Raw genomic sequence first — 8,356 nt, forward strand, 5'->3', positions numbered from 1 at the left:
CGCGACTCCTCCCCTCCAACACAACACACTTTCGTACGACACGCGCGCGCGCAAACACTTATATCACACCAACATCACTTCGAATCACTTATCGGTATAGCGTCGAATTATTATTTCTTCCTTTTCTTTTTTTATTCTTTTTTTTTTATCCTTCTCCTTCTTCGGTCCCCTTTCGCTTTTTCCCCCTCCTTTCCTTTCCTTTCTTTCCTTTTTGCCCGTTTTATCACACTGGATATTTCATTTATGTTACAGAAAACGAAGAAACTAGAGAAACTGGAGCACTACAGAACCGTGAGTTATGAATTGGGATAGTTGGGGGGTGGTTTTAAAACTTGTACATGAGGGGGGTTGTTAAGATGGTAATCAGAGTTCTCCTTCGTTCAAAACGCCAAGCCGCTCCAGACACGTTCCGTTCCTCTGTCCACCCTGCTAACGAAGTTGTGCCGCACCTGTAACACCGGAAATGACGAATATATATATTAATCTTTCCTAACAATTGTCGCGATATCGGATTTCGATCTAGATTAAAATTAATCTAGATGTGCAATTTAATTAATTATGTAGCGTTTAAAAATACAAAAAAAAAAAAAAAAAAAAACAAATACAACGGGGGTTGATAAATTAAATTGACTCTTTAGAATATTTTTGAAACTATTTATTGTACTAATAAAAAAAAGAAAATAGTTTTCAGGGATTATAATAGAGAATTTTTTTTAACAATAATAATTTATTAATTTATTAATTTCGAAAATAATCCAAGTCAATTTTTTCAACCACCCTATCAATGCGCGATTGGCTCTCGAACAATCCGAATTTAAATATATTACGCAGGAATATTTTCCCCCGACAAATTCTAGAGACACCTATATAGGCCATAAATTACGTTTGCACACATACACTCACAATATTTGAATTATATATATATATACATATACATATACATATACATATATACGTTTTCTCGATACGTTTCTTTCGATCACTTTTATACTCGATCACACACATGGAGGAGAAATCTACACGATCTTGTCCAAGAGCCACCAACCAGTATCGAGTACCATGTCTTTGGACGTTGTTGTAAAATAAGGTTTTAGCGGCCAGTGTGGCCAGCGAAGGAACCGTTTGCCGATCTTTGCCCGACAGACTGAACGGATGGAACGTGGAGTTTGACTCGCCGAGTGAGTGACAGAAGGCGAGGTACACACGTGCTCGTCACGGTGACGGCCATCGCCCAGACGCCGAACTAGCATGGCCCTTGTGCGTGGGCGGGCTAAACGATCGTTAAATTTGGAAAAATTCCCGTGTCATTAACCATCACGGCTAACTGAACGCCACGTCGAGATATTTTCCCCTCCACTCCCCTCCCCCCTCCGCCTAAGTCTACTAATTTTTTGCCGCGCACTCGCCGCCAACTCGTTAGTAGAATCGTTTATTTCTCTTTTTTTGGGGAGGAGGGGGGAGTTTATGACGGTAAATAGAAGACGCGTTCAGGAAGAAGCACAGTGGTCGCCCTCCTTTGGTTAAAAATGTCCGTTTATCTAGAATTTTATTCTAGTTTTCTAGAGATGCGTATATGTTGCAAACGTTTGAGAAATTCTATGGACGTTTTTTATCGTGTACGAGTAAAGTACATTGGGACAGTATTTATATTGTTTTGATAGAGGAAAAGTGACAAAGAAAATGATAATTGATTAATAGATTTTTAGATTAGATAAGACATTTTTAACTAAGGAGGCAGGGTTTAGGATTATTGTGAAGAGGATAAAAAGAAGATATGTTTTATTGGACAAATAATTTGGTAATTTATTATTATTAGATTCATTAAATTTCGTTTAATCATAGAATTAATTAAATTTTGCAGAAATACAAGAAATTTCGTCAAGATGGTGCGTCCTATATATCTTTATGGGATTCTGGGCTTCACGTGCTGCATTACCGATTGTGCAAGAAATGATGCCATTTCTAAAATCAAAAATAGTAAAAATTCAATATTTATAAATTTTAAGATATTTTATATATGTATATATATGTATCTCTTTGTTTTTTGATACTATTTTATCGATTTACGTCATTATTATTATTTACAGAAAAAAATGTTTCAGATAAAAGTTGAATAGTTTAAAAAGAAGTATATTCAGACATTATTAGAGATTTTGTAGGAGAATGCATAGAGATTTTAGAAAGATTAAGTTTGATTTCTTAAATGGAATCACATATATTTTAATGCAGTAATCGATGCAGCTTGACATTTTCTATAAAAAAGTATTAAGGCACTTATAGTAAAAAACCATTAGTTTAGCAGATATTTAATTATATTTAATTATCTCCTAAACTAATAATTTTTAGATATATATGGTCTAATACCTTTTTATAGAGAATACAAAGTTGCATCAAATAATGTATTAAAAATTATGGGGTTCCATATAAAAAAACGAAATTGATTCTTATAGCTTCTTTATGCTTCTTCGTATAAAAAAATTAATAACACGACAATATAGCCCGTTTGAAACCATTCAATTTTGTATTTGGAACTTTTTCAATATCATTAAAAATAAAAAAAATATTCGGCATAATAAAGTTAAAAGGTAAGTATGTAAAAAATAATTATCTTTAGAATTAAGAAAACTGTTGAAAAAATGATTAAAAACATAAAAAAATGGAAACTAAAAAGGTAAGTATAAGGTAAGTATATAAGGTAAGTATATAAGGTAAGTATATAAGATAAGTAAAATATGTAAAATATTCTGTATAAAAGCATTTTTATATTATATTTTTTCAAATGGATTATCATAGGTGAGCTATGATTCCAAGAATTTGACGTCATTTCCAAGAAGTGCCAAAATTCTGAGAAAAATTTTAAAAACGACCTCCTATCATGTTATGTTCTCCTAATACAAAATCGCAAAATTGGCCAAAAATTTTTTTCATTCGACAATTTCGATAATTCTTAGAATTTGACGTCATTTCCAAGAATTTCGAAAATTCCAAGAATTTGACGTCATTTCCAAGAAGTGCCGAAATTACAAGAAAAATTTCTCGATCGACCTCCTGTCATATTATGTTCTTCTAATACAAAATCGAATTTTCGGCCGAAAATTATTTTCATTTAAGAATTTCGATACCGATCATTTTTGTTAAATATCTCGTTTGTTTTTAATGATATTAAAAAATGTTTCGAATAAAAGTTAAATGGTTTCGAAAGAGCTATATCCTGCTGCATTCAATTTTTTTATAGGTGACCTTGTAAAAAACTTATGAAGCTCAATTTCATTTTTTTAAATGGAATGATATATTTTTTAATGCACCAGTCGATGTATTTTGGCTTTCTCTATAAAAAAGTACTAAGGCACTTATAGCAAAAAACCATTAGTTTAGCAGATATTTAATTATATTTAATTATTTCCTAAACTAATAATTTTTAGATATATATGGTCTAATACTTTTTTATAGAGAATACAAACTTGCATTAAATAATGTATTAAAAATTATGGGGTTCCATATAAAAAAACTAAATTGATTCTCATAGCTTCTTTATGCTTCTTCCTATAAAAAAATTAATAACATAATAACGTAGTCCGTTTGAAACCATTCAATTTTGTATTTGAAACTTTTTCAATACCATTAAAAATAAAAAAAATACTCGGCATAATAGAGTTAATAGGTAAGTATGTAAAAAATAATTATCTCTAGAATTAAGAAAACTGTTGAAAAAATGATTAAAAACATAAAAAAATGGAAACTAAGAAGGTAAGTATAAGGTAAGTATAAGGTAAGTATAAGGTAAGTAAAACATGTAAAATATTCCGTATAAAAGCATCTTTATATTATATTTCTTCAAATGGAATATCATAGGTGAGCTATGATTCCAAGAATTTGACGTCATTTCCAAGAACTGACAAAATTCTGAGAAAAATTTTAAAAACGACCTCTTATCATATTATGTTCTCCTAATACAAAATCGCAAAATTGGCCAAAAATTTTTTTCATTCGACAACTTCGATAATTCTTGGAATTTGACGTCATTTCCAAGAAGTGCCGAAATTCTGAGAAAAATTTCTCGATCGACCTCCTGTCATATTATGTTCTCCTAATACAAAATCGCAAAATTGGCCAAAAATTTTTTTCATTCGACAATTTCGATAATTCTTGGAATTTGACGTCATTTCCAAGAATTTCGAAAATTCCAAGAATTTGACATCATTTCCAAGAAGTGCCGAAATTCCGAGAAAAATTTCTCGATCGACCTCCTTTCGTATTATATTTTCCTAATACAAAATCGAATTTTTGGCCGAAAATTATTTTCATTTAAGAATTTCGATATCAATTATTTTTGTTAAATATCTCGTTTATTTTTCGTAATATCAAAAAATATTTCGAATAAAAGTTGAATGGTTTCGGAAGGGCTATGTCCTGCTGCTTTTAATTTTTTTATAGCTGACCTTGTAAAAAACTTATCAAGCTCAATTTAATTTTTTTAAATGGAATCATATATTTTTCCATACACGAGTCGATGTATTTCGACATTCTCTGTAGAAAAGTACTAAGACACTTATAGCAAAAAACCATTAGTTTAGCAGATATTTAATTATATTTAATTATCTTCTAAACTAATTTATTAATACTAAGACTTTTTTATAGAGAATATGAAATTGCATCAATTAATGTATTAAACATGACTCTCTCGAAACCATACAACTTTCATCTAAAATATTTTTAACTACGAACAATAATAGTGCCGTAAATCAAAATTGTAATATTAGTTTTTAAAAAAAAAAAAATTTTAAATTTGCAAAACGAAAAGTATGTAAAATATCATTTAAAATTAAATAAAGTGTCGAATAAATGATATATTTACATGTACAATTTAAAGAAATAAGTATAAAGAATGGAGAGTATAAAATAGATATGTATAAAAATTTTATACTTAAAAATAAATACAATATTGAAGAAATGATATATGTCTGTAAAAAATTTAAAAAATGTATAAAACAGGTAAGTAAGATTTCACATACAACTTCTTTTTAAATTATATTCTTCTAATAAAAAACCGAAAAATGCAGTCGAAAATGTTCGTAGAATCCTTCCAAAAATTTGATGTTCAGAAAATCCGATAAAAATTACACGTGCCATCTCTTTTTAATTATATTCTTTTATTCTTTTATATACAAAATCGTAAATTTGATGCTCTCTAAAAAATTCGATTTTTTTGTATTAAGAGAATATAATTTAAAAAGAGATGGCACGCGAAATTTGTCAAAACATTCTATATCTAATAATTTTTTACCGAAATTTCGCCTTTTTATTAGTAGAAAATATAATTTAAAAAGGAATGAATATACGAAATTTTTTAGATATTTTTAAGAACAAAAATTTGTATTAAATTCTATATACTTACCTATACTTACCTGAAATACTTATCTTTTGCAACTGTGATTTTACAGTCAAATTATTCTTTTTTTTTTGTTTTTTTTTTTTTTTTCAGTTTCCTTACATCTAATAATACTTATCTTTGTATATACTTACCAATAAAAATAAGATGTATCTAATATGACACAGGAATCTAGAAATATATTTAAAAATTATGCACAAAAATATAAATAAGTAATATATAATATATGTAGACTCTCTATAGAAAATTTAAATTATATATAAAATGTATAAAATATAATTGAGACGTATATATATTATATATAATCATATTATTAATCTTCCGCACCGATCTGTCGATCAGAGATCTTCCATACCGACTGTTCATCAATAGTATCTGAAGTTAACCGTTTCACTTTTTGCATCCAATTCGAAGGAACAAATATATATATATATATATATATATTCCATTTGTCGAACTTTATAAATATTCAATCAATCATTTAAAATCAAATCAAATCGCCTGGAATATGCAAACGAAGTATTTCGTCTACTCCCAAAAAATCCTTGCAAAAAATTCGATATTACCCAAATAATTCCTAATCCCAATCGAAAAAGCACGTTTACACGCAGCACGAATTACAAATTGGGCAGAAGCGTGCAAGGGAATCGAACGTTCGTTGGTCGATTCGATCGTGATAAAAGTTACAAAAAAAAGAAGAAAAAAAAAAAAAAAAAAAAAAAAAAAGGGAGGGCGATTCGAAACGAGAGAATAGAAGGTGCGGCATTGCGGGCAGCACGGTGGCCGTGTTGGTAATGGTAGCGAGCGCGACGGTTGAGAGGAGATGGGAGCGGGTGTACGATGGATCGAACCGGAGGAGTGGGGGGTATACGGAGGTGGAGGGCGGCCGGTTGAAGGGATCGGGTGGAGGGGGGGCGGCCCTTGGGAGTTTGCTGTACATGGGAATGGGTCGGACGCGGGACGATCGCGATTAACATTCCGGCCGCTAGCTCGCTGTTCGCGCGGCGCTTTCATTAATTCCAGCGTATTGATTCCCCGGATTGATGAATGGCCGCCGATAGCGATTCCATGCGCTCCGTACTCGGGCTGCCCTCTCCTCGCCTCTTGGATCGCGTATAAATTCTACCTCTCGCAGGATTTTAACTCAATTCCCGCTTTAGATACTCGGCCCTTGCGTATTCCTCCTCTTCCTCCACAAAACGGTAACATTGCCTCCCCCCCCTCCCTGTTCCATCGCTTTGAACGTCTTTTTATTTTTTATTTTTTATTTTTTTTCCTCTCGTTCGTTCTTCTGCTTCGCTTCCCCCTTTTTCCCGCTATCGGAGGTTTACGCCTCGTTTCCATTGGAACCACGCGACGCGTAACCCTACACCACTTCCGTCTGCCGTCTTTCTTTTTTCTTCTCCTTTTCCTCTTTCCTTCGTTTTGATACGTTTGGATGGCTATAGCTATAGCTATTTTGCCGCGATTAAAGGCGATCCGGTGTTACGCCATCCGTGTAATAAACCTGTTTGAAATGGAAAACGTCACGCCTGGGTATTATAGGAAACGTTGCATTGTCTTCCACGTGTAAACGTTTTTTTTCCTTCGCTATTCCGTGAAAAGCGTTTAATTACGTAGCGGAAATTCATGGAAAGTCGTTTCCTGGATCGATGGAAATGCGATTGAAAAGATAGGGTATTATATATGTATCGTGGATCTCGAGGATTTCTCGCTTGGACTATCTGCTGTCCGGCCTTTTCGAGAAATGCGAATCGAGGTCAGATTTTGGGCTTTGCTCGGTAGTGACACCGATCGGGAAGGGCATAAACTAGCTGGCCGTTGAAAAGGTCTAAGAAGTTCATATTATCGCCGGTAGATGGCGATAGCGATAGCCAGAAAGAGTGGAAAAAACGGGGTGGAGCGTGTCTGACAGCTGGGTGGGTTCGGGTCCAAGGTGATTGAAAACAGGGTGGAGCGTCACGTGACGCCATAGTTGGATATGGAAGTGACGTCAGACAGCTATGATGGCCTCTAGTTAACAAAATGGCTTCTGCGAGAGTATTCCTTTGTCCCTCGGTTTCCCTGTTAATCCTCGCCGTTAACGCATTGCAAAATGACGTTCCCAAAGTTTGTCGAACGTAATTAATTCATTCGCGATCATCTTCCATCAATATGTTCCCTCGAATATGTATAATCGTCAAAATTGAATGCAAGTGTGAGCAAATATTTTTTTTTCATCTTTCGTGGCGGACGATCAATTGTTATCGTTCACTCGTCGTCACACATTTACATTCACCGGGTTATATACGTAGTGCTATTGATCCGTTTGAATAAAACAAGCACTTGTCACGTCATCGACAAACGTGTTCCATCTGCAAAACATTTAAATAAAATCGAATAACGTGTCTATCCATCGAGAAATTTTATTGAAATCTCACTCGCATAATCTTCCATTCGAATCTATTATATGGAACAACGCGAACTATAATTACAAAAAAAATCTCACTATCGTAAAAAAAACCTTGTATACCTATTAATAACAAAATTGATAAAAATAATCGACAACAATATCGTACTCGTAACATTAATAATTTATCGTTATATTAAAACCAAAAAATTATTTCATTAAACGATTACTTCGAACACGATCATTCCGTTCCTTCAACAAAAATAATATTAATCGAGCAGTGAAATAGTCACGCGCGACGAATGATCGAAAAGTTTCAACGTTTTTTAGATACGCGTCGTTTAATAAAATTGGCCAAATATCGTGGCCAATCGGTCTCAACGGAGATCCTTCGTGAACAGTGGCATTATTTGACTGTTATGGGACTCGTATCTCACCACGGTAGTTCGCGCGTCGTGAAACAGTCGTAAACTGAAGAGGCTCGTAAAACGTGGACCCCTTCGAAAGCCAGAGCAACTATCTCTCTTTCTCTGTTCTGCGTTGACTTTCCATGCATTGGAGAGAGAGAGAGAGAGAGA

At 33.1% G+C, this 8,356-nt stretch overlaps 1 protein-coding gene across 1 annotated transcript in view; it reads right to left on the reverse strand.

The window, feature by feature from the left end:
- The window catches only part of LOC102671210 (homeotic protein antennapedia-like), a 28,066-nt gene that overhangs the window by 16,637 nt on the left and 3,073 nt on the right, over window positions 1-8,356 (reverse strand).

Source organism: Apis dorsata, unplaced genomic scaffold, assembly GCF_000469605.1.
Source record: "Apis dorsata unplaced genomic scaffold, Apis dorsata 1.3 scaffold_245, whole genome shotgun sequence".
Classification (NCBI taxonomy): Eukaryota; Metazoa; Arthropoda; class Insecta; order Hymenoptera; family Apidae; genus Apis; species Apis dorsata.